At 43.9% G+C, this 25,322-nt stretch overlaps 1 non-coding gene and 1 pseudogene across 1 annotated transcript; both read right to left on the bottom strand.

The window, feature by feature from the left end:
- Nucleotides 1-2,027: 2,027 nt before the first annotated feature.
- LOC125633087 (small nucleolar RNA U3) lies at nt 2,028-2,225 on the bottom strand (annotated as a pseudogene).
- Nucleotides 2,226-2,276: 51 nt separating this feature from the next.
- Nucleotides 2,277-2,494, bottom strand: LOC125633088 (small nucleolar RNA U3). Its single transcript, XR_007355478.1, has one exon. It is a non-coding gene; the product is annotated as a small nucleolar RNA U3 (small nucleolar RNA).
- Between the last annotated feature and the right edge of the window lie 22,828 nt (nt 2,495-25,322).

The following is a 25,322-nucleotide window of genomic DNA, read 5'->3' as shown; positions in this document are numbered from 1 at the left end:
GTGTCTTCCTCCCTTAGCACCCTTGCTCCCATTTTCCTCCTCCTCCCCGTGCCTCGTTGAACTGAGCTCTGAAGTGTCCATGGTGGTCTTCGGAGTGGAGGTGGGGTCGCCCCCAAGTATCACGTCCAGCTCTTTGTAGAAATGGCAGATCGCAGGGGCAGCACCGGAGCGGCTCTTTGCCTTGTGGGCTTTGCGGTAGGCATTCCGCAGCTCCTTCACTTTAATCTGGCACTGCAGTGCGTCCCGGTCATGGCCCCTTTCCAGCATGTCCCTTGATATCTGCCAGAAGGTATCGTAATTCCTATGGCTGGAGCGCAGCTGGGACTGGACAGCTTCCTCCCTCCAGACACTGATGAGGCCCAGCATCTCACCATTGCTCCATACTGGGGATTGCCTGGTGCGTGGAGGCACGGTCACCTGGAAAGATTCTCTGAAGCATTCCATGCCTGGAAGGGGATTTTCAAAATTCCCAGAGAATTTAAAGGGCAGATCTGATGGTTGGTCATCTGAGGGCAGGGCAGTAGAGTTCAAAGTGATGACCAGAGTGGCTAGAACAGGCATTGTGGGACACTTCTGGAGGCTGATCAGAGCTCAACAGACCAGAGCGTCCACACTGGCGCTGCGGTGCTCCAGCGGGAGCGCATCAAACGTTATTCCACTCGCCGGGGTGGATTACCAGGAGCACTCGAGCCGCAGAATCCGGGTGCCTTATGTGCCTTGCCAGTGTGGATGTGTCGTGAGTTAGGGCACCCAGGGCTGCTTTAATGCGCTCTAACTCGCAAGTGTAGCCATGCCCCAAGACTATAACAGGGCTCAAAAAAGAACTAGAAAAATTCATGGAGGGTAGGTCCATCAATGGCTATTAACCAGGATGGGTGGGGATGGTGTTCCAAGCCCCTGTTTTCCAGAACCTGGGAATAGGAGCCAAGGTATGGATCACTTGATGATTACCTGTGCTGTTCATTCCCTCTGAAGCATTGATCATTGGCCACTATCGAAAGACAGAATACGAGGCTAGATGGACCCTTGATCTGACCCAATATGGCTGTTCTTAAAGTAAATCCCTTAAGCACAGAGACATAATGGAAACACACTACAGACATAAAGAAAGCCCTGGTCTAAACCCTGTGGAAAAATACTACCCAAACACATGGCAACTAAAAGCAGACAAAACACTTCATTTAAAACCCACAGATAGCACAGCTCAAAATCATCACACCCAAGCTCTTTTTCACACCCAGCAAGACAAACCAAAAACTAACAACTCAGACTTAAAAGCAAGTGTACATAGCCATAGGCTTTCCTTTGAACCAGACCAGAGTCCAGAGAAACCCTGCCAACATTTCAAATTGCTATTCATCTGTATGACCTGTGTTGTCTAGGGAAGCCCATGCTGAAAATGGCATAGATTCATTGCAATTTTGTAAAATTGGTATCAATAATATTATAACTGGTCACCCACATGCCATACGGCATCACAGTCTGGAAGAAAGCTGCTTGGCAGTGTGTCACCTAGAGTTGATGGTGTGTTCTATGCTCCTCAGAGAGCAGGAATGGTGGGCATACAGGCTACTGTCCTCCTGTTCTAAAACTGCCAGGCGGGAACAGACAAAATCTTCCCAAGCATCAGTGAGTCCGGTGGTGTTAATAGGGAAGCATCATCCATTCATCCCAGCGTGCAGGACAACTGACAGACACCATTGGGAAAGGAACTGTCAGACTTAAGGGAGGAACAAAAATGGCTCTGAAGATAAAGCAGAATAAGCAACAGAGAAAAGACAATTGTTTTATGGTAAATCTACTGACTACAAAGATTGGGAGCAAAGACATAACAAAAACACAGTACCTACACGAAGAAAACCCTTCTCTAAAGTCTTTGGAAAAGAGCAGCCCCATCATGAGAGCAACTGAAACCGGACATGGGGCTTCACTGCTGGGGTTCAGCACACCAAACCCACAAATAGCACAGCTCCTAAGAACCACACCCAAGCTTTGTTCTCCCCCAAAGCAAAACAAGCACAAAACTAACCACTCAGACTGTGCACCTTTCCCCTGCTCTTCTCAGGAAGAGCAAGACACTCTTCTACAGCAGAAAGCAGCTGCCATAGAACAGCACTCTCCGCCATTTTCATGCTCAGAAGGAAACACTGCAGCTCCTCGTTGTGGCTAGCAAGATCAGCTTGTCACAGCTTTTCACTTATAACCCACAAACAGGACCGATTTAAAGAACTATACAGGAGCTCTTTTTCACACCCAGCAAAACAAGCTCAGAGCTAGCCACTCAGACTATGTTTCTTTCCCCCACGTTTCTCAGAAAGAGCAAGACACTCTTTTACAGCAGAAAAATGCAGCTGTTATAGAACAGCACTCTCTGCTACTTTTATTTTTGGAAAGAAACACCTATAACTCCTCATTGTGGCTAGCAAGACCAGCTTTTCACAGCCACCCTTCTCCAGTCACCGACTAGCGAGATGATCCCCGAAAGCATAGTTTTAACTAGCATACCCCCGGCCAGTCACAGGCCATTCTAACACATTGTCCTCTAACTGCTCGTTGCTACAATTTGGCCTTCACGAGACAGAGAGCACTACCAGAAGCCCCATATGAGCAGAACCTGGCTCTCAAGTCTGCCCTCCGTGGCTCCCTTCCGTAGGCTGCCTCTCAAAGCAAAGCGGTGCAAAGCAGCCATCCCCTTTCATTTGCATAAACTGAAGACACAGACAGGCCACTCCACCATCTTCTCCTTCTCCCTTCTCTGTGATGCCTAAGTCAACAATCCTGTAGAGTCCTTCTCACAGGCTTTCTCTGGCTCAGTGACTCTACATATTTATCCAAGGTGGATAAAGAGCTGGGCTAAAAAAGGGAGTGTGGCAGGTCACAGTGGTGTCTAAAACTGGGACTTAAGTATTTAGATCTGGGCTTCATCTACCTATCTTTGTGGATCTGGGTCTAAGTGCTATTCCTGCTCACCATCATCTATAGACCAGTAAGAGCAGGTATGTATGGTAACCCTGATGACACTGTTGCTGCATAATTTAAGACAGGATGGCGGGGCGGGGGTTTATAACTACAGAGAAATACCTCGCTAATTTGGACTTTAATCTTCACCCTTTATAATTCATTCAAACAGTCTGATCCAAAAATCTGTGGGAGTCCCAGCTCTCCTGCCCTACCATTACGCAGACCACATGAGGGAAAACAGGGCTCCTGGCATCACAGCTTGCCCTGCTGTCTCTACACCCCAACATTTATCTGCATGGAGGAAGCAGGGCTAAATGAGAAATCTGAATGCCCCCCCCCGCCCCGCTACGCGTTGACTCTGAAATGTATCCAGTTTCGGGGGAGCAATGCAGTTTGAGGGCACACCAATATAAATGATAATAATTAAATAGCTGCCATGTTTCTCCCTCCAAATTGGGGGTTCCCTATTATACAAATGTTTTCATCATTTTGTTAATCTAATGTTTCAAGTCTTTCTAACAATGAGAAATGATGTGAAATTCTATAAAATTTGCTGTTTAAATTAAAAGAGGTATGCATGTATTGCTCATTGTCCAAGATCCAGAGCTCTTTATACGCCAACAAAAAAATTAGCTAAGCACCAAAAGCTGCTTGAAATAGATAAACTTTAAAGCTGTGCATGAAAAAGTGGTGTTGACTTAGCAATCTAAATTGTATTCGGAAGAGTATTTTATCATCAAACCATCAGGACATAACAAAAGGCTCCTGCCATAAAAGATTGACACAAATTGACCCTTGTTGCAGATTTCCTCCCTCAAGCATATAACATGTAAAAAAAGCTACAGAAGCTATTTTAAATATACATATTTTACCATGACAAGGTGTGTGAGATAATATCTTTTATTGGACCAACTTCTGTTGGTGAGAGAGACAAGCTTTCAGGCCACATAGAGCTGTTCTTCAGGTCTGGAAAAGGAACTCCCAGCGTCACAGCAGAATGCCAGATATAACAGATTGTTTAGCATAAGAAGTTAGCACATATTGTAAGCCCCCTGCCCCAGCCCAGTGAAAATGAGTGAGTAAGGGCAAGCAGCACCGGAGGGAGGGGGAATGGAGGGAGTGGGGGGTGGGGTGAAGGAGAAGGAGCAGGGCTGGGGTGGGGCAGGAGGTGGGGCAAGGGTGTTCAGTTTTCTGCACTCAGAAAGTTGGCAATCCTATGAAAATATCATGGATGTATCTCAGGTATATCATTGGTTTCGTGGTGCATTTGTCCAGAAATTCTTCGTCAAGGTGGCCCATGAAGATTTTGACATATTGAGGAACCATACTAGTATCCATGGCTGTTCCTGTGGTTTGTACAAAGTGTTTATTGTTGTAGGTAAAATTGTTATGGTTGAGGATGAAATGGATGAATTTGGCTATGTGTTTGGGGTGGATATCTGAGGGTTGCCCATGGTCTTGTGAATGTTTGAGGCAGTTGCAAAACCTGCAGTCATATCTCCACTGCTACAATGATCAACACCCCCCAGAGCACACCTTTCAAGATCCATGTGTTCTACACATGCCTATCACAACATGCGGTGTACCTCATCCAGTGCATTAAATACCCCAATAACAATTATGTGGGTGAAACCAGATAATAATTATGCTCTCAAATGAATTCACACAGGAAAATGATAAAAGACAAAACCCTTATCACCTGTGGGTGAACACTTTTCACAAAGTGATCGCTCTATATCTGACCTATCAGGTAGGCTTACCATTTGCCCGGGTTTTCCCAGACATTGCCTCTTTTTTGAGTTTCCTTTCTCTGTCCAGGTTTTTCAAATAACAGGAAATGTCCCGGGTTTTTGCAGAGCAGACAAGCTGCAACTCAGAAAGAGGCCTGATTGGTCTGCTTCCCGAATGGTCCCTCCCCTACATCCACAGCGGTTTGATCCATTCCCCTGCAAGCCACAGCTGCTGGATCCCACCCACCCAGGCTCCAGCTCCCAGCCCTGGGAAGGGGTCCTGCAGGAAGGTACTGACTGATAGCTGTCTCTGCATTTTGGGCTCCCACTTCAGCCCCTTTCCACTAGGAAAAAGGGCGAGAATGGCACAAAAGGATTCCCCAGATGTAGGCACTGTGGAACATAGCTGTAAAAGGCTACCTTCTGAGCACCTCCTACAAAGCCTTGGTGTATGGGGCAATGCCAGGGTCAGGGGTGGGGATGTGAGGAGTGTGGCAGGACAAGGTCACAGCACGAGCTTTACAGAGACTCTGAGTAACTCTGAGGCTCAGGAGAGCGCAAAGATTATTTAAAACCACTATAACATCCCCTTTGTCTAGGCTGCGGGGTGTGTACACTACCCAGCACAGAATCTCACTTCTGCATTTGTTGATGTCACTAAGGGCTTGATCCAAAGCCTGCTGCTGTCAATAGGATCCTTTCCATTGACTCTGGATCAGGCCTTAAGCCCTGACTCAGAAAAGCATCACTATTCAGGAAAGCACTTAAGCTTGTGCTTAATTTTAAGCATGAACTTAAGTGACTTCCTGACTAGGGATGAATTTGAGAATATGCTCAACTGCTTTCCTTCATCAGGGCCCTAAATCCTAATGGCTGCTGAGCCCCAGTGACTCCCAGGGAAGACAGCAGGAACTAGCAAGTGCTCAACACCTCTCCACATTTAGCTGTAACTCCCATGCAATGTGCACCCATTGACAGGTCTGAGACAAGGCTCTTTTCAAAATCCAAACTCCTTCCAATAATTGGCAGCAGCACTGTAGGAAGCAGGGGGGAGCAAAGGTTCCATCTGAAAAGGTGTGAAGACTGTGCCACCCCCTCACATCATTCCCCCTGTCAACCGTCCTTTTATACTATTGTTCCTTCAACCTCAGAGTTTATTTATCCCTGGATAAAGTTATTACCAGAGAACTAGGAAGCATCCTCCAATTATTATCCACAGTCAGTACAGATATGATTTAAGCCCAAAGGGCTTTGCATCATAGTTGCAGACACCTGATTGAAAGTCTTTAAAGAATCATACGGACAACCTCCAGGGTGCTACATTAAAATAAAGAATTAGCTGGATTTCATAACTTGCTTTGAGTAATTTCTTGGTATAATAAAACTTCTGACCACACCAGTCTATAACCCATCCATCCCTTCACATGTACTTCACTTCTAAGTATTATCCAGCACGTTTTACAAAATGTATGTGTCGGAATGAAGAATGGGCAAAAAGGTCTGTGCAATATGCTCCACGAGCAAAGGAAGAAAATGCTGTGTTTTTTAATGATAGCACTGCAAGGACATCGGGGGAAGATTCTGGATGTAACAGATTTAAAAAAAATCCACATATTTATCTATAATAGCATCTAGAGTGTGCTAGCCACTGTAAAAAAACAACACACATGCAGAGAGAGAGAGAGAGAGTAAAAGGCAATCTACATAGAACAGGGGCACAGTGACCTGCCCAAGGTCACACAGCAGGCCACTGACTGAGCTAAAAATAGAACCCAAGAATCTTGGTCCAGTGCCCTATGCACGCTGCCTCTCAGATCTGCCTTGCACACTATATGCTACAGGTATTTAATTTAATAGGTTTGTTTTCTTATTGTTGAGGGATTCAAATCAAAACAATATTAATACATTTGTAGATTTTCAGTCATGATCCTCTAGTCTGAGCTTCTGCATAACACAGGTCGTAGAAACTAAATTTTGCAACATACAGTGTCTTGGGGAAAAAAGGTGTGATTCCAGCTAAACATCGTGTGGTATGTTTCATCCATGTAAACACATTTACATGTGTGTTAAGTCACGCACTCTGTTCATGGCTATCCTTGAGTATTAATAAAATATTTTTTGCATATAGAAAACAAAAGTTGTGCTCTCTGTGCCTCAGTTTCCCCATCCGTAAAATAGGGATAATAGTACTTCCCTACTACCCAGCTGTGTTATCTGAAGCTTTGGTAAAGCTCTTTGAAATCCTAGAATGGAAGGAATAGATAAGTGCTGAGTATTATTGTGAGACCAAGGAAACACCCAGCGTGCATGAGAGCCACACAGAACATGAGAAAGTGGTTGCTCAGACAGAAGGGGCCAAATTCTGAAACTCTTACTCAATCTTCATTTTAGGTAGACTGTCCTGTGACTTCCATGAGAATTTTGCCTGAGTTAGACCTAAGCAAAAATGGAATAAAAACATCCACATTTGATCCCATTAACTAAGTACATATGAGACATTTACTATGGGTCTAATTCAGAGATCTCAAATGCAAATCACCACGAGGGCCACATGAGAACTAGTACATTGGCCCGAGGGCCACATCACAGACACCTTTACATATAAAGATACAAAAGCTCCCCGCTTTGCCCCCGGCCCCGCCCACACCCCACACCTTCCATGAGGCCCCACTTCTTCCCACCCCTTCACCGCCCCCATCCCAACCCCTTCCCCAAATCCCCGCTCTGGCCCCGCCTTTTCTTCACCTCCTCCCCTAAGCGTGCGGCTCCATGCTCCTCCCCCCTCCCTCCTGGAAAGCACTAAGTGCCGCCAAACAGCTGTTTGGTGGCAGGAAGTGCCTGGAGGAAGGCAGAGGAGCAGGGACACAGTGCGCTGGGGCGGGGGGTGGCGGGTGAGGGGAGCTTGGCAGCAGCAGGAAATAACTCCAGGGGAGTGGGGAGCTTGGCGGGCTGTGGGTCTAATTCCTGAGCACCTGATGAGCATCTATAGTTCCCATTAAAGGAAATCCAAATTGTAGAGTTTTAGCACTTTGCCTAATAGTGCTGTGTATTATTTGTTATTTATTGACCATCATCACTGTGTTAAGAACTGGTCTCTGTAGTGAGCTTACACAGTCTAGCACTTATAAAGAGAGAGAATCAACTCCATGACTCCAAACAGTAAGGAATGACTCCAACTTGACTGTGTTTCAGAGCACATCTTTCACATGTCCACATCAAGAAGATGGAATGAATCCAGTGCTTGATATGAAGTTGCACACCACCTTTCTAACACTGAAAGGTTATTTCGATGGCTGATGTTGGCAATATGTCTCTTAGTTTCTGGTATAAATAGCCATATGTTCTGTTAAAAATATTGGAATTTGAAAGCATAGTCCCTGCAGACAAATATGTATGCAAATAATTGTTTTAAATCTTATTACAATTAGCTTATTCTTTAAATCCAACCTGTGCTGGACCAAACTTTCAAGGGACAACAATCAGTGGTGTGTGTTTTGAGGCCGGTGGTGGCTAGAGTAAGAATATCATAATCTGACTCTATATTTGCATTATTAAGGAACTAAATGCTTTTCTGTTAAAGATTTTATATTTGGAAGTTGAGCCAAGTATCTCTATGTATAAAGGGGAAAATATTCAAAAGCATGTAAGTGACTTAGGAGCCTATGTCCCATTTTCAAAAATGACTTAGGAGGCTGAAAGTCAAGGAACCATAGGTATTTGGAAGCAGATTGTTAAAGGTATTTAGGTACCTAAAATGGCAGGTAAGGGCCTACTGGGATTTTCAAAAGTGCCTAGGGGCTAGATTCGCTAGGGGGATTTACAGACCTAGATTTTTCTGGTGGACGTCAGTGCTTAAGTCCAACGTTTAGGCACCACTGCCATTCACAAAACCATTGATCAGCTGCCGCCTAACCCTGTAGGCACCTGAAGTCCCTAGGCACCTCAGTTTCCACTGGGAAAGTCCCTTAGGCACTTAAATTGCTTCTGCTGGGCATGTGCACAGCCACCTCAGTACTGATACCACTGTGCACTTCGGCTCCCACCTAAGCTAAGGAAGGATTCACAAGCTGGCTGTTCTGCCTACCTCACCTGATCCAGTGGGCATGCTCAGAGGCCGCCTAAGAGCATGCCTACCGAATTGGGCCCTGGAAAAAACACTGCCAAGGCAGAGCTAGAGTTGCCCTTGGCACTCAATAGCTCAGTGGATTAGAGCCCTCATCCAGGACAAGGGAGACCCACGTTCAAATCCCCATTCTCCCTGAGAGTTAACTAGGGACTCGTACTTGTGTTTCCCAGCTGCTAGGCACATGCCCTAACTACTGCACTGCAGGGTATTTAGAGGGGGAAAGACTTCTCTCAGTTGCTTCTGATAAAGCTGTTCCACTTTGTATGAACTAGTCAAATATTCATTGGCGCAGAGACTGGGTCATATTCACTGGGCCAGAGAGATTGACTATGCAGCTTAGTGGTTAGCACAATTAGGAGATCTGATTGTAGCTCACGTAGGCATACCCTGAACCTAGCTTTGATCTAGTTAAAACCTTAGATCAAAACTAGCTTGAGTAACAATAGCAGTGTAGCTACAGCAGCAGCATGGGCTAGCCTCCCGACAGGGCTGTCCCTAGCAGGCCTCCACGGAGGGGGTGGCGGGGCTGGCTTGGTGGGCAGGGGGGAACCGCCCCCCAGCACTCACTGGTAGCACAGCTGGGGCTGGGTCGCTGCACTTCCCGCCTCCTGTGAGTGCAGGTCTGGCCCCGCTGCACTCCTCAGGGGAGTAGGGGTGGAGCAGGGTGGGGGCTTTGGGGAAGGGGTGGAATGGGAGTGGGAATGGGGGTGGGGGTGGAGCAGGGGCAGGGGCCATGGGGAAGAGGTGGAGCAGGGGCTGGAGCAGCACACAGCTGCATAGGGCACCAGGAAATTTGTTCAACACTACCCTGCATACATACTAAATTCAAAGCTATTTTGGGTACACCTACTTGAACTGCAGTCACACCTCTAAGTGCTGTGTAGACCTACCCTCAGAAGCCTAACACTTTCCATGCATCAGACAAGGAGCCGGGGCACCTAATTCAGGGTAGTGAATTCTACCGGGCACCTAAAAGGTAAGTGCTGTAATGCTGAACCCTGGCGATATGGCAGTATAACTACATCGCTCAGGGGTGTGGATTACCCCTAAGTGACACAGTTATACCAGTTTAAGTCCCAGTGTAGACAGTGCTATGTTGATGGGAGAAACTCTCTCTCATCCGTGTAGGTAGCACCTTCACTAAGCACTACAATGGCGCAGCTGCACCCGTGCAGCCGTGCCGCTGCAGTGCGGTAAGTGTAGACAAGCCTTGAGCATTGCAGTTCTTAAGTTCCTCAAGTGAAGCTAGCCCAAGCCACCTAAGTCACCACTGGCACGTTGGTGCTTTTGAAAAACGTTGTGAGATGCTCATCTTTAGGCATCTAAATCTTTTTACAAATCTGGCCCATAGAGGCTTCCGAAGACTTTAGCCCAACTCTGTAGCTATTAGAAAAGTGATCTAAAGCTAAACAATTATAAAGGACAGTTCTGCTCTCAGTTACACCCATGTAAATGTTAATTTGCATAGTGGTAGAGCCTAGGGGGTCTCCAGGAGGTCAGGGCCCCATTGTGCTAGGAACCGTACAAACCTATAGTAAGTGAGCATTCCCGTCCCAAAGAACTTACACATTGCCTTCAGTAAAATTAAGCAGGTGTAACTGAGCACAGAATTTTGCCTTTAGGGAGTAGTTCTCCTTAGAAGAACATCACAACTTTTTGCTAATTTGTAATAACCCAATTGCTATAAAAGTTAGAGCATGGTTTCTGTGTGCTTGTCTTTTCTACTTTTCAGGCAGGGACCCAAAATGGCCAGTTTGTCATATGTTTATCTACACCTAGGTACAAACAGGAATGTCATATATTAATTTGCCTCCAGTGGGATATTGCTTTGTTGATCCTTCAAAGGGTCCTTCTAATCCAAAACCCTAGGGGCATCTAAACTGAGTGAAAAGAGGCTTTCCAGGCTATAGTTATAAATATAGGTAATACAAAAAATAAGTGAGTTGGTACTTTCATTCATATACATTTGCCCAGAGGTAACAGAATCTACCTGCACAATTCTCATATGAAAGTTACAGGAGCTTTTGGATGAAAGGGATTGAATTCAAGCCTGGTGTAAATGGATGAAACTCACTTGACATCAATGGAGTGACACCTATTTTCACCAAGCTGAATCTGGTCTGGTTTTCCTGTTGCTTTATTCCTAGTTCAAATGTTTTCTGTGGGGCTGGAGATTATTTTTGCTCCTACTTGATAGCTGGGAGGGGGCCAGCCGAGGCTCAGAACTGCTGCTTTCTTCGGCGCCACTGGGAGGTGATAGGGATCATACTTCAGGAGCACAGCACAGGGGCCCTATTCCAGGCCCACAGATGTGCTAATCCACATGTCAGGTGAGAATTTCTCAAAACTATATTGAAACCAAAGATAAAATCCCAGATCTAATATAATCAGCCAGCACACCATGACTCACCAAACCAGCACTACCCTGGTAAGACAAGTTTCAGAGGAACAGCCGTGTTAGTCTGTATTCGCAAAAAGAAAAGGAGTACTTGTGGCACCTTAGAGACTAACCAATTTATTTGAGCATGAGCTTTCGTGAGCTACAGCTCACTTCATCAGATGCATACCGTGGAAACTGCAGCAGACTTTATATATACACAGAGAATATGAAACAATACCTCCTCCCACCCCACTGTCCTGCTGGTAATAGCTTATCTAAAGAGATCAACAGGTGGGCCATTTCCAGCACAAATCCAGGTTTTCTCACCCTCCACCCCCCCACACAAATTCACTCTCCTGCTGGTGCTAGCCCATCCAAAGTGACAACTCTTTACATAATCAAGTCAACCTGGATTTATGCAGGAAATAGCCTTTCTCACATCCCCCCCACCCCCATACACACACAAACTCACTCTCCTGCTGGTAATAGCTCATCTAAACTGACCACTCTCCAAGTTTAAATCCAAGTTAAACCAGAACATCTGGGGGGGGGGGGGTAGGAAAAAACAAGAGGAAACAGGCTACCTTGCATAATGACTTAGCCACTCCCAGTCTCTATTTAAGCCTAAATTAATAGTATCCAATTTGCAAATGAATTCCAATTCAGCAGTTTCTCGCTGGAGTCTGGATTTGAAGTTTTTTTGTTTTAAGATAGCGACCTTCATGTCTGTGATTGCGTGACCAGAGAGATTGAAGTGTTCTCCGACTGGTTTATGAATGTTATAATTCTTGACATCTGATTTGTGTCCATTTATTCTTTTACGTAGAGACTGTCCAGTTTGACCAATGTACATGGCAGAGGGGCATTGCTGGCACATGATGGCATATATCACATTGGTGGATGTGCAGGTGAACGAGCCTCTGATAGTGTGGCTGATGTTATTAGGCCCTGTGATGGTGTCCCCTGAATAGATATGTGGGCACAATTGGCAACGGGCTTTGTTGCAAGGATAAGTTCCTGGGTTAGTGGTTCTGTTGTGTGGTATGTGGTTGTTGGTGAGTATTTGCTTCAGGTTGCGGGGCTGTCTGTAGGCAAGGACTGGCCTGTCTCCCAAGACTTGTGAGAGTGTTGGGTCATCCTTTAGGATAGGTTGTAGATCCTTAATAATGCGTTGGAGGGGTTTTAGTTGGGGGCTGAAGGTGACCGCTAGTGGCATTCTGTTATTTTCTTTGTTAGGCCTGTCCTGTAGTAGGTAACTTCTGGGAACTCTTCTGGCTCTATCAATCTGTTTCTTTACTTCTGCAGGTGGGTATTGTAGTTGTAAGAAAGCTTGACAGAGATCTTGTAGGTGTTTGTCTCTGTCTGAGGGGTTGGAGCAAATGCGGTTGTATCGCAGAGCTTGGCTGTAGACGATGGATCGTGTGGTGTGGTCAGGGTGAAAGCTGGAGGCATGCAGGTAGGAATAGCGGTCAGTAGGTTTCCGGTATAGGGTGGTGTTTATGTGGCCATTGTTTATTAGCACTGTAGTGTCCAGGAAGTGGATCTCTTGTGTGGACTGGACCAGGCTGAGGTTGGTGGTGGGATGGAAATTGTTGAAATCATGGTGGAATTCCTCAAGGGCTTCTTTTCCATGGGTCCAGATGATGAAGATGTCATCAATATAGCACAAGTAGAGTAGGGGCTTTAGGGGACGAGAGCTGAGGAAGCGTTGTTCTAAATCAGCCATAAAAATGTTGGCATACTGTGGGGCCATGCGGGTACCCATAGCAGTGCCGCTGATCTGAAGGTATACATTGTCCCCAAATGTGAAATAGTTATGGGTAAGGACAAAGTCACAAAGTTCAGCCACCAGGTTAGCCGTGACATTATCGGGGATAGTGTTCTTGACGGCTTGTAGTCCATCTTTGTGTGGAATGTTGGTGTAGAGGGCTTCTTCATCCATAGTAGCCAGGATGGTGTTATCAGGAAGATCAAGATGTTGTGAAAAACAAAACCTCTCCAGCTTGGAAAAAAGATGATGATTTTCATATATTTTCATATAATAAAACTCTTAAGACCTGATTTTAAAGTATTCCTGCACTCTGTGTTCTATTGTCATGCAAAAACATTCCATAAATTTTAGGGATTAGCTGGAATTCCCTCTCCTCGATCTTGCCCTCATGTAAAATTTGCTTTTAATAACTTCCAGCTTCCTGAACCACAAAGCTATCTGATCTGTTGCACTGTTATTCACCATGACAAACTATAATATTCTAAGGGGAGAAAAATGCAGGTGTGTTTACTCTAAGTCAGAGCAAAATAAAATTTCACTCTAGCATGAATAGAGGGACAGACCAGGGGCTAATGTGTGGTTCTTCAGCCTTTACCTGCTGTAGAAAGGGTGCAATGGATGATTCTAGAGACTGGATCACTGTGGAGCAAGATCCAGAGCTGCACCTGCCATCTCTTTGGAAGAGTGCAGCATGGTCTCCACTCTCCACACTGTCAGCCCAGCTGGCCAGAGTGAGGACAGGGGGTATGACCAGGGCCTCCCATCTTTCCCCTTTGAGGAAGCCAGCATTTGTGTTGCTGCTAGCCTTAAGCATTCAGAGAGCAAAAGGGCTGCCATTGTGAGTAGCCCCAGTGCATGTGTACAGGGGATGGAGGGAATGCTTCTGACTAGTCACAAGCTAGCCCTAACTTTATTTTTCTGATTGAAACCTCATCAATATGCACGGGCTAAGCTTCAGAGAGAGATCTGACCATAGTTCATCCTGGAAATTAAAGGCATAGAAACAGCACAATCTAACACCAATATGTTAGACTGTAAGTGCAAAAAAAGCTCACATTGACATTAATGGACCTTGGATCAGGCTCTAAATCCTCCTTGGTCACAAGCAAAAATATCATTATGAAGGAGCCCTGTGGAATTCAATAGGGATGAAGGGACCAGGTTTGTAAAAATATTTAGGTGCCTAAAGATGCAGATACGTTTTTAGTGGGATTTTCAATCTGCATCTTTAGGCACCTAAATATTTAAAATATCTGGTCCCAAATCAGTGGGGTTCTATGGACATTACTAGAAAAGCCCACTGCATTTAATGGAGAGGGAAACTGCTCAGGTATCCTGGCAAGGGGTGCGGTTTAAGAACCTGAATAAGAAATAATAGAATTTCTATTTTGAATCATCCTATAGAATTCTATACAAAGGATATCTTTTTTTGTATTAAGTTATATAGGATGGTTCAAATAATCTATAGAAAGATGCTCATTTTCTATTGAATTCTTTAGGATATTTCCATAAGAATGTCTAGTGGTCTGAGTCTAAGACCCAATTGCAAGCTTTTCCAAGTTTCCCTGTTTCTCCCATGTAGGCACATATCAATGCAATTAGCAATGTACTCTTGTGAGAGACCCAGGACTAGAAAAGCAGAGGGTGTTGCAGTCAGGGGTGAGATTCACTGGCAGAACTGGAGCACATGGAGAAGTTTACACAGCACCTGCCCTGCACTATGACTGTCTCTAATCAGCATTAGAATCTTTCTCTAAAGGTCAGATTTTCTAAGTTAAATATATATATTTACATAACCCTAATGTATGGCACAAATACCAATCTGTGCATGCTTATGAGATATTTGCATATGTGCGTTGCCAGTTAGCTGCCTAGCTATTTGAGTGTGTTAATACCTGACTAGAATGCAAAAACATTGCATTCCTTTATGTGCAAATATCCATATAAAATGTACACACCTAATTAAAAAATTAGGCCCTAAATAATGCCCCAAATATTGTGAAGTAAAGCTTGATCAATAATAGAAAAACTTCACTTCAGTGCTAGATTCTAAAATTGTTTTTCACTTGAAAGAGCCATGCTGCCTGAGGTTAATCCAGCCATGTTTTGGCCTTCTGCTAATAGAATGGTCCAATTGTTTATGTGTCAAAGAAATTGTAATTCTTTTGATATAAAAGGTGTTTCCTACTGTTCGCTTCTCAGTGCTTATCTCCCTACCAAGGAAACACCAACCTTATTCTCTACCTAAACCATGCCACCACCTCAAAGGAGGCAGGTGTTTGCTTTGTGAATATGAGGTGCAGAATTGGGGACTTCATTTCTGCATTAAAAATAAGAAGGAAATGTGAAGATGCATAGCTCAACAGGCTAGGAATGCCTTATGCCTGTAGGTCCTTTGTTCCAACTAAGTCCTAGCCAGTAATGGTTAAAAGTCATTACTATAGTTAGAGAAACACTACAAAAATGTTTCTATGCACATGTTTTTGGCATTTAAAGAAAGTCGTGTTGACTATTTTAGTAATCTTTTCTACTTTGTGAATATTCTTGCAAATGAGTTTACTGAAATAGCAATTTTTCAGCAAATGTTGCAAAATATCCAAAGAAAAGGAATTCTGCATTTATAAGTGTGAGGGTTTGCACCAAAAGCCCAATTCCATGAGTTATGCTCACGAATTCAGGCATAGAAACTGCCCAACCCAAACAGCTCAAATGTTGACTATGAAATGTTTGCAGCACACTGTTCACAAATAAGCTACAAATCAAGAATAATTTGCAGAAAATATTAAACAAAAAGTGTTAAACCAGATAAAATTATTATCTCTTTAGGGATAATTTGCACATAGAAAAAAAAGAAGGCAATCTTGTTGAATAAGTTATTCATTATAGATTATTCAACAATTACCATTTTACATCCTTCAGAGTAGCAGCCGTGTTAGTCTGTATTCGCAAAAAGAAAAGGAGTAGTTGTGGCACCTTAGAGACTCACAAATTTATTTGTAGCCCACGAAAGCTTATGCTCAAATAAATTTGTTAGTCTCTAAGGTGCCACAAGTACTCCTTTTCATTTTACATCTGTTGTCATTGGCTTCTGTGAAATGAGTTGATGGCCATAACCCATTTGTTGGGCACATTCTCAATTGACATCCTAGCTGACATTTGAATGCCAGGGCTGAACCATGCTATCATTCTTAGGGCCTGATCCAATGCACAGTGAAATAAATGACATGCTTTCCACTGACTTCACTGGGCACTGAATCAAGTTCTTGGAGCTCATCCCTTCCAGAACAAGGTTGGTGCACAGTAGGGAAATGTGCATGACACTGCCTTTGCAGTCCTGTGGTTAAATGCAGGACTTGAGCGTGATTAGTCTGGCATTTTTCAAAAACGTTAAATTTACTTCCAGTTAAAAAACACTACCTTCCAAAATGAACAAGGAAAGGCTTTCCCCTAATCAGCTGTGGAGTTCGCTAGGCTTCTCAGATTGAGATGGAGCATCTCACACTGAGACCTGTATTCTACTGGCCACAAATGTGTAAAGATGACAGCAGCCATCGTAGAACTCTGAGGGCTAGGTTGGGCCAACAGGCTGCAGTCTGATTTTTATATTTGATATATAAAATGATTTCAACAGAGGAAAAACACTGGTAACAGATCACATACAGGTAACTATAGAGAAGTCAACCTTGGCAGTTTGGCATTCCCTTTGCAGTTAGTGATGAGAGAACAGGTGACTATGAAAAGCAACTGAAATATTTTCCCCAGATCACTCAAGGACTCCCTGCTGCTTCTACTATATTCTCATGGTGGTTTTTTATCTGGGGCAGAGAAGGGAGGGAGGAAGGAAGAAGGGGGAGGAAAATGAAGATAAGTGAATACGCTTTGCTATTTCCAGTTACAGCAAATTCCTCTGTGATCTTGAATTGTTACTCCATGCAGTCTAAAAAGACATATTCCAACACATCCCACACAGAGTACAGCATTCACATGTCAGAACCAGAGTAAAATGTAGAGGTATAAAAACAGGGTTTAAATGAAAGGCAGCAGATAAGATGTAAACTATAGTCTAGACAATGGTTTATGCAATTAACAGCCTATGTAATTTATGATATCAAACTGTCACTGCATGCACCCGAAAATGAATAATCTAGCACAAAGATCAGAAAAATCACCTGTAAGGGCATGGAGGTTAATTGAGAAATAGGCAAACAATGGGCCAGACCTTCACCTGATATAAATCAGCAAATGCCACTGAAGCAAATGGAGCTTTTCCAGTTTACGCCAGCTGAGGATCTGGCCTGTTGAACATTTTGGGTGGGAAGTACAATGATAAAGTCTAGACATTGTTATTCAGAACTCCTTCAATCTTCATCTTTTCCTAAGTACATTCTGTATGAAAAGAAAAAAGAAATATATGTCGCCAAGCAACATTTCACCTGGAACAGTAGGGAAAGGCTGGGCAGTAACCCAATTAAAGGCAGAGTAGAAATCTTTCAAAGACATTTATAAAGAAGCATAAGCCACATCTCAGAGTCCTCCATGTGTCTGTGACAGAATGAAAAGAGATTGCATGGAGTGCAGAATCAGGTGACTTGCCTCTCAAAAGCTGCATCGCCTTAGAGAATAAAATTCAAGTGTCCGTTTCATCTGCCTTGCTCTCTGGCTCACAGAAATGATTTTCTGCTTTTATCTTCCTCAGTAAATGGCCTGGCAGACTTAACGTCATAGAAAATGAAAGTCTCGTTACTGCACACTTCTCTAAATGTGCAGGGAAACAATAACGTATTAACGTGCTTCAGCAGTTAAAGGCTGTTTCACCAGCAAGATCTCCTTGCCCCTGGCCTGCTTACTAGGGATGTTGTCTGGCGTGAAATGGGTTCTCTAATCCCTACATTTTATGTCCTTTTTGGCCTCTGATGCCTTTAGGTCTGACAATCACAAATGGATAATTATCAAAACTGTACTTTTGGCTTCATCCTCCTTATATATCATTCCTGGAAGAATTCAGCAGCCTCTTTCCACATAGAAATCTGTACTGAGGCATGAGGATACGAGGGCTTCTTTGAAAAGGAGAGGAGCTACATCTGTGAGTTCTTTGTGCTGTGGTATCCCGAAGGCCCTGACATTCCGCCTTTTCATTTGGGGCTGCATCAGTTTCTTGTCTCTCCACATGTAGCTTTTAAGTACATTTATAGATATTTGAATAGTTCAGTTTGTCTAGAGCAGTGGTGGGCAACCTGTGGCCCCGCAGGTCGCATGCGGCCAATCAGGGTAATCTAATTGCGGGCAGCGAGACATTTTGCTGACGTTGACCGTCCACAGGCACGTCCCCCCCGCAGCTCTCAGTAGCCACGGTTCTCTGTTCCCGGCCAATGGGAGCTGCGGGAAGTGGTGGCCAGCACGTCCCTGTGGTCCACTGCTTCCCTCAGCTCCCATTGGCTGGGAATGGTGAACCGTGGCCACAGGGAGCTGCGGGGGGTGATGCCTGTGGATGGTCAACTTCAGTAAAATGTCTTGTGGCCCGCAATCAGATTACCCAGATGGGTCGCAGGTGACCCGTGGGCCACAGGTTGCTCGCCACTGCTCAAGAGCTTCACACTTACACTTAAACTTGGGCCATGATTTTCAGAAATGGACGCCTAAAGTTCGGCTCCCAAGTCCATATTTAGGCACCTAAATAAGTGGCCTGCTTTTCAGAAAAACTAAGCTCCCAGGTCCAGATCATCAAAGGTATTTAGGTTCCTAACTTCCATTGAAATATCTAATGCCTTTGTGGATTTGGGTCTATTGACTATGTTTGAAACCATTTATAGTTCAGACGAGAGATGGGCCCATTCCTTAGAAAAATCCCAGGCGCTGAATGCCAAAAAACTAAAAATGTTGCACAAGCTACTGAAATCTTATCAGTAAAACAATATATTAAACAAATGTATCCCATAATATACAGATTAATGGGAATGGACTAATGTAACTAAGAGAATTTGGCCCATAAAAATCCTAAGCATGTGACACAATATGCAAACAAAGTCACCTGGGAAGAATTTAACCAACTGCTTCCCTCACTGATCTGCCAGTCACCTCTCAGTTCTACCCCTACAGCAGGGGTGGCCAACCTGTGGCTCCAACTCTTCAGAAGATAATATGCAGCTCCTGCTAGGAGTTGACTGGGAGGAAACAATGGTGGGTGCTCAGCACCCACTGGCAGCCCTATCACCCCCCAACTTCCCCAGCACCTCCCACCCACCAGCTGCCCCCCCAAATCAGCGCCTCCTCCTCTCTCCCCCGTGCCTCCCGCCTGCCACGATCAGCTATTTCGCAGCATTGAGGAGGCTCTGGGAGGAGGGAGGAGGAGAGAGGACATGGTGCGCAGCCTCACCCCTCCCTCCCCCAACACCTCCTCCTCCCTCTCTGTGCCTCCTGCCCGCTGCGATCAGCTGTTTTGCAATGTGCAGGAGGCTGGGGAGGAGTGAGGATATGGCTCACTCAGGGGAGAGGGTGGGAAGAGGCGGGGCGGAGGTGGGGACCTGGGGAAAGAGGTGGAGTGGGGGGTGGGGCCTGAGATAGAGCCAGGTGTCCAGCACCCCCTGGCTAGCACCAGTGTCTCCTTGAATAAAGCACATGCTGACTAGCTGGTGTGGAAATTTTTAATCAAAATTTTTCTTACACGATCTAACAATGGAAGGCAAGTGCAAGTGAAAAAGAAAATACACAGATGAAAATCAAGGCTTCCAACAGGAGTGGGAGAATAAGTACTTTTTTTCTGAATGTAATGGTAAGGCCATGTGTTTTCTTTGCCAGATGTGTATCTCTCAGTTCAAATCTTCAAACTTGCAGCGTCATTTCGCTTTGAGCCATACACATATGGATCAAGAATTCCCACAAGGTTCTGAACTCCGCACTTTAAAACTGAAAACTTTGAAAAAACAAACAGATGTAGAAGCCCAGTTCTTCACCAGATTTGCCAATCAATTGCAGACTGTAACCTTAGCCTCCTATTATGTGGCGCGGCACATAGCCCGTGCGAAAAAGCCCTACTCTGAAGGAGAACTTATAAAAATGTGCCTCACTGATGTGGTTTCAATCCTGTCACCAGAAAATGAGAATCTACAGAAGAAAATTTCTGGCCTGCAGCTTTCACGCCACACAATAGAATGCAGAATCTCTGACCTGAACAGTGACATCGAATTGCAACTGCACTCGCAACTTCAGCAGTGTGAGTATTTGAGCATCACTTTGGATGAGTTGTGCCATGCATAGGATAAACCTTATTATCGGTATTTGTCTGCACTGTGTCTGACCACTGTGTTGTAAGGGAAAAACTCCTTGATATCGTGTCACTAAATGATAGAACTCGTGGACAAGATCTAAAAGAGGGGCTGATGTTGGTAGTTGGTAGTAAAGTGAGAACTTTTAAAAGCCAGGCAGAGCTGGACCTTGCAAAGGAAACTAAATCAATAGTAAAAGGTTCTGTAGCCATATAGATAAAAAGAAAACAAGGAAAGAAGAAGTGGGATTGCTAAACACTGAAGATGGGGGTGGAGATTAAAGATAAACTAGGTATGACTCAACTCCTAAACTTCATCTCAGTTTTTAATAAGGGTAATGAGGAGTGGTGGGCAGTGGCAGGGTGGCTAATGGGAACAAGGATACTTAAGTAGAAATTACCACATCCAAGGTGAAGCCAAACTCAAACACCTTAATGCAGAGGTGGTGAACCTGAGCCTGAGAAGGAGCCAGAATTTACTAATATACATTGCCAGAAAGCCAAAGTCATATGTAATGAGTATGTACGTATATATGTGTGTGTATACACACACACACACACACTCTCATTATATAAGTTAATCATGTATATTTATTACACATTTATAATATATAGTTAACAATAATAACAACTTGATCTTTTACTTAGTGGGACTTCTGGCAATCTTTGCTTTCAACAATTCCCTTGAAGTTTGGTTTGTGTTCAGTTGTGCTCACACACAGCAGTTCACTTAAGTGGCTATCTGTCAAAATGGATCAGTGCTTGGATTTCACGTTTGAGTGTTGAGAAAACAGACTCACAAAGATAGGTCTAGGCAAACATCAAGATTAATTTTAGGGCTGCACCTCTGATGTTGGGGTATTTATCCTTTGGTACAGATTTCCAGAAAGTAAGGGCCCCCTCTGTCTTCTGAACAGATTTCAATCTGTCATCTTCCAGAAGTTCTATTATTATTCCAGAAGGTCTGGGATGTTGCTTCATCAGTGATTAAAGAGGGCTTCAGACAATCTGCTTCAGCACTAAAAGAGTCAATCAGAAATCTGATTTGAGGTCTTTTCTGCTGCAAATCTTGGAATTTTTTCTCAAAACTGTCCTTAAGATCTTTAATCACGCTCGCATACCTAGTTGTGGTCCGTTTTAGGGATTCTACTGCATCTTCTGTTGATCTGGCTTGAAGTTGTGACATTGAGGGAAAGTGCGTCAGCTCTCCCTCAAGCATTTGTCTGTGAAATAACTGCAATTTGTTCATGAACGCAAATACACTTTGCACTAGATCAGACAGCAATCAGAATTTTCCTTGTAAGTTCACATTTAGTTTATCCAAATGCAGCAGCATGTCTGCAAGAAATGCCATTTGAACGTAAGGAAGTATTAGAAATAGGGTGAAATTTAAAAGTGCAAAGTGCGAGGTCATGCACTTATGGACTAACAACAAGAATTTTTGGTTTAAGCTGTGGACATATCAGTTGGAAGCAACAAAGGAGGAGAAAGGCCTGGGTATATTGCTCAATCGGAGTGGGTGGGCAAGGTTCTGTGGCCTGCAATGTGTAGATGATCGTGATGGTCCAGCCTTAACATCTGTGAATCTAAGGGGAATCAGCCTTGGGGAGACACAGAAGCAGAAGGGTCTGTGACCACTAAAGCACACATCCTTCTAGAACCTGGAATGCAATCCAAAATTCCCATGTCTCACCATTCCTCTGCTGTCAGCAAATATTTATGAAACCCTCTTGCAAAGTGTGTGTCTCATCTCCTGCTAGTGCTGGTCCATATAGAGGATGACAGCAAACTATGGCTATCAGTTAATCCTTTAGCTCAAGTGGAAGAGGTCAGTGTGCTGGATCTAAAGGTTCCATTCCTGCTGTTGAACCATGTGAGTATCAATATTATTTTTCAGGTTTTTTTTAAACCTAGGAAATTACACACAAAAAATACACTAAAGGAACAATAAGGTTGCAAAATCAAGCACTCATAAATTAGGAAATTCCAGAATTAAATGTTGCCTGTGAAATCTTAATTTGGCTTTCTTGTTTGTAAGCATTATGATGCAAACTTTAATTCTATGATCACATATTTTTTCCTTAGGACCCTGCCTCATTTAGGTCACAGGAGGGACTAAGCTCAGGGCATGTATCGGGGCTGTATACTAAAAAAGTCTGTTGTCTGTAGGACCCTGTCTGTCTCATTTGTTGCAGAAGTGGGAAATTATGTAGTGAGTGAGGCAAGAGATTGCAGAAAGGGAAAGGATGGCCTCATGGTTAAGGCAGTTGAAAGTTGTCCTAAAGAACTGGACTCTATCATTGCCTCTGCCACAGAGTTCCTTAGTGATGCTGGACAAGTCAGCTAAACCAAGCCTCTCACAGGTAATCACTAATTCGGCGTACTTCATTTTATGAGTGGCCATCTTGAGGCCCTGGGAACTGATGTGAGCACTCACAGCTGCAAACTGAAGTCAATTGGACCTGAACTTTGAACATATGGAGTGCTACATAATGCTAAGTCCTCTGACAAATCAGACTCTAGGTGTCTCATAGCGGGCACACAAAATTAGTGGATACATTTTACTTCAATTTCTGTGCCTTTTCTCCATATCTGTAAAATGAGGATACTACTACCCCTTCATCTCGGAGGAGTATGGTGAAAATAAATTCATTAATGTTTGTGAAGTAGTCAGATAGTCTAGTAATGAATGTCATAGAAAAGCCCATGAGGAAATTAATAATTCTGTCTTCAGAGCAACATTTGAATAGTGCGTAGTAAATAATGCACAGTGCCACATATTAAATAATGAGGACAATACAAAATATAGAATAGCTGCTTATAAAGTGAGCACTGTCCATTCTGTGCGCTGAAAGAGGCAGGGGTCCTGTGAAAAAAAGAAGAATGTGGTCATGTAATTAGAGACTGTGACATAATGCATATGCACAAGAGGGTTGAAAGAAGATAGCACAGACAACCAAAATTTTGACATTTCCTAAAAGTGCTTGACTTTGCAACCTCAATGTTCTGTTAACATACTATTTTTGTAAAATAAATATAAGTTAGTGAAAAGGAAATTCAAAACAGACACTGGGAAATCATTTTTTCTCTGAGGAATGATATGTTCGGAATGGCCCAGTGGGCAAAGGCATAATGGTTATTCAGAAAGCAATTAGATTCTGCCCCAAGGGGAATGTGTTCTGAATGGGATGAACTTTAATAGACTAGACTAGACCCAACAGCTCTTTTTGTTCCACTGTTTCTTATATAAGACACATTTTTTTCCCCATGGAGTTGAGATTTGTGTTAATGTTGAACGTGTTATTATATATTGCATATCACGTACTTCACCATGAACTCAACATATACATGACAAATGCACCTGCTTTCTAAAATTAAGTTAATAACTTTTTAATTTATTTCTAAAGACATTTTGTAAAATAAATGTACTTGTACATGCCTTTAACCAGAAACAGTCAATTCTGTTTAAACATCTCCAGTAAATGTTTAAGCTTTTTCATCTACAGGAACAATCATCATACAGGCAGCTGGTATTTTGTGTTAAGGGTGTGGCACAAAACAACAAAGCAAATGGAATTCAAAGTCAAAGCTACAGATTCACCTTTGAGAGATTTTAGTGACTTAGAGAGACAGATTTTTTTTAAAGGTATATAGGCACCCAAAAGGTGCAAATAGGCACCAGGGCCTCAAAAGTATTTAGGCTCCTAACTTCCACTGAAATCAAAGGAAGTTAGGAGACTAAATATCTCTGAGGATCTGGGCCCTAATACCTAGGTATTTTTGAAAACTAGGCCCCTACCTGCATCTTTAGGCACCTAAATACCTTTAAAAATCTGGCCCATAGTGGATTTTCTCTCAATTTGCTCCCCCCACTCAAAAAAAAAAATTAGCAAGACATTGTAGGATAAACTTGATTTGCTACTTCCCCCCCCCCCTTTTTTTTTTGTACTAATGACTAAGAGGACAAAAACTGCTCTCACTTACAGGATGAATCTTGCTGTGAGGGCAATTGGGTTGCATGGTTTGTAACACTTCTGTCAGGTGAAGTCGGCAACAACAAGGGCTGGGTTCGCTATCTAGGGGTTCCTTTTAACGCTACAAAACAGAACTGGCTAGAGCTCCCACCCCTCGGCACTTCTAAGAGGCAATAATTCCTCACTTGCAAGCATTGTAGGTGTGTATAGAACAAATGAGAACTTTTATTAGCAGGGAAAGGGAACCAAGTATTAGTTTGAGAAAACACCACAACCACATTCAAAACCAAGCCATTATAAGCAAAACATCCACCCCAGAGTACGCTGGGCAGTATCCTTTGCCTTAGTTTTTCACTTTGCTTGTGAAACTCCAACAAACAAATGTTCCCTTAACACACAACTCCCCTCTCCCTCCACTGCACCACACTCACAGTTGCAGTGTTGCCAACTCTCATGATTTTGTCATGAGTCTCATGATAATTATTGTTTTCCTTAAAGCCACTGGAGTAAGTGGCTAGGTGTTGATTTCAGCCTTCATTTTTAAAGAAAAAGGAAGTTTCTAGCCCTTGTGGCTGTGGAGAAAGCTTCAAAATGTGACCCCCCAGTGTACCCTAAAGGCTCGAAAAGCAGAAGGCAAATAAAAAGAACCCCAAATCTGTTATTTTAACATCATCTCATGATTTTAAAGCCAATCTCATGATTGTTGGTGAGCCTGACTCATGCTTTTTGAACATTTTGGGTTGGCAATATTGTCCTTGGTCAGCCAAGACCCAGAATTCAGAGGTGCAGTCACATGAGTTCACCTCCCAGCCTGGGGAGGGGAAGGCATCCAGTCATGCCTCTGCTGCTGCAGCTGGCTCACAGTTTCCACCATCCACTCCGCACTGCTGCCCACAGCCGCCCCGAGCCATCCATGGGCAGTGCGTGACTCCTCCAATTTTGGGAGACTGTGTACGCCTGGACTGTGGCCCTGCCCCGGGCCCGCTCCCACTCAGCCTCCTCCCCCTGAAGCCCTGCTCACACTCCATCCTCAGCCCCCCTCAGTCCCCACCCCGCTCACCTCTTCCCCGTAGCCCCCGCTCGCAGCTCACGCCTCTTGGCCCCTCTCCCCGAGATACC

The sequence above is a fragment of the Caretta caretta genome, chromosome 2, assembly GCF_965140235.1.
Source record: "Caretta caretta isolate rCarCar2 chromosome 2, rCarCar1.hap1, whole genome shotgun sequence".
Lineage (NCBI taxonomy): Eukaryota > Metazoa > Chordata > Testudines > Cheloniidae > Caretta > Caretta caretta.
Note: the sequence above shows the minus strand (reverse complement) of the source record. Positions and strands in the feature narration are given on the sequence as shown.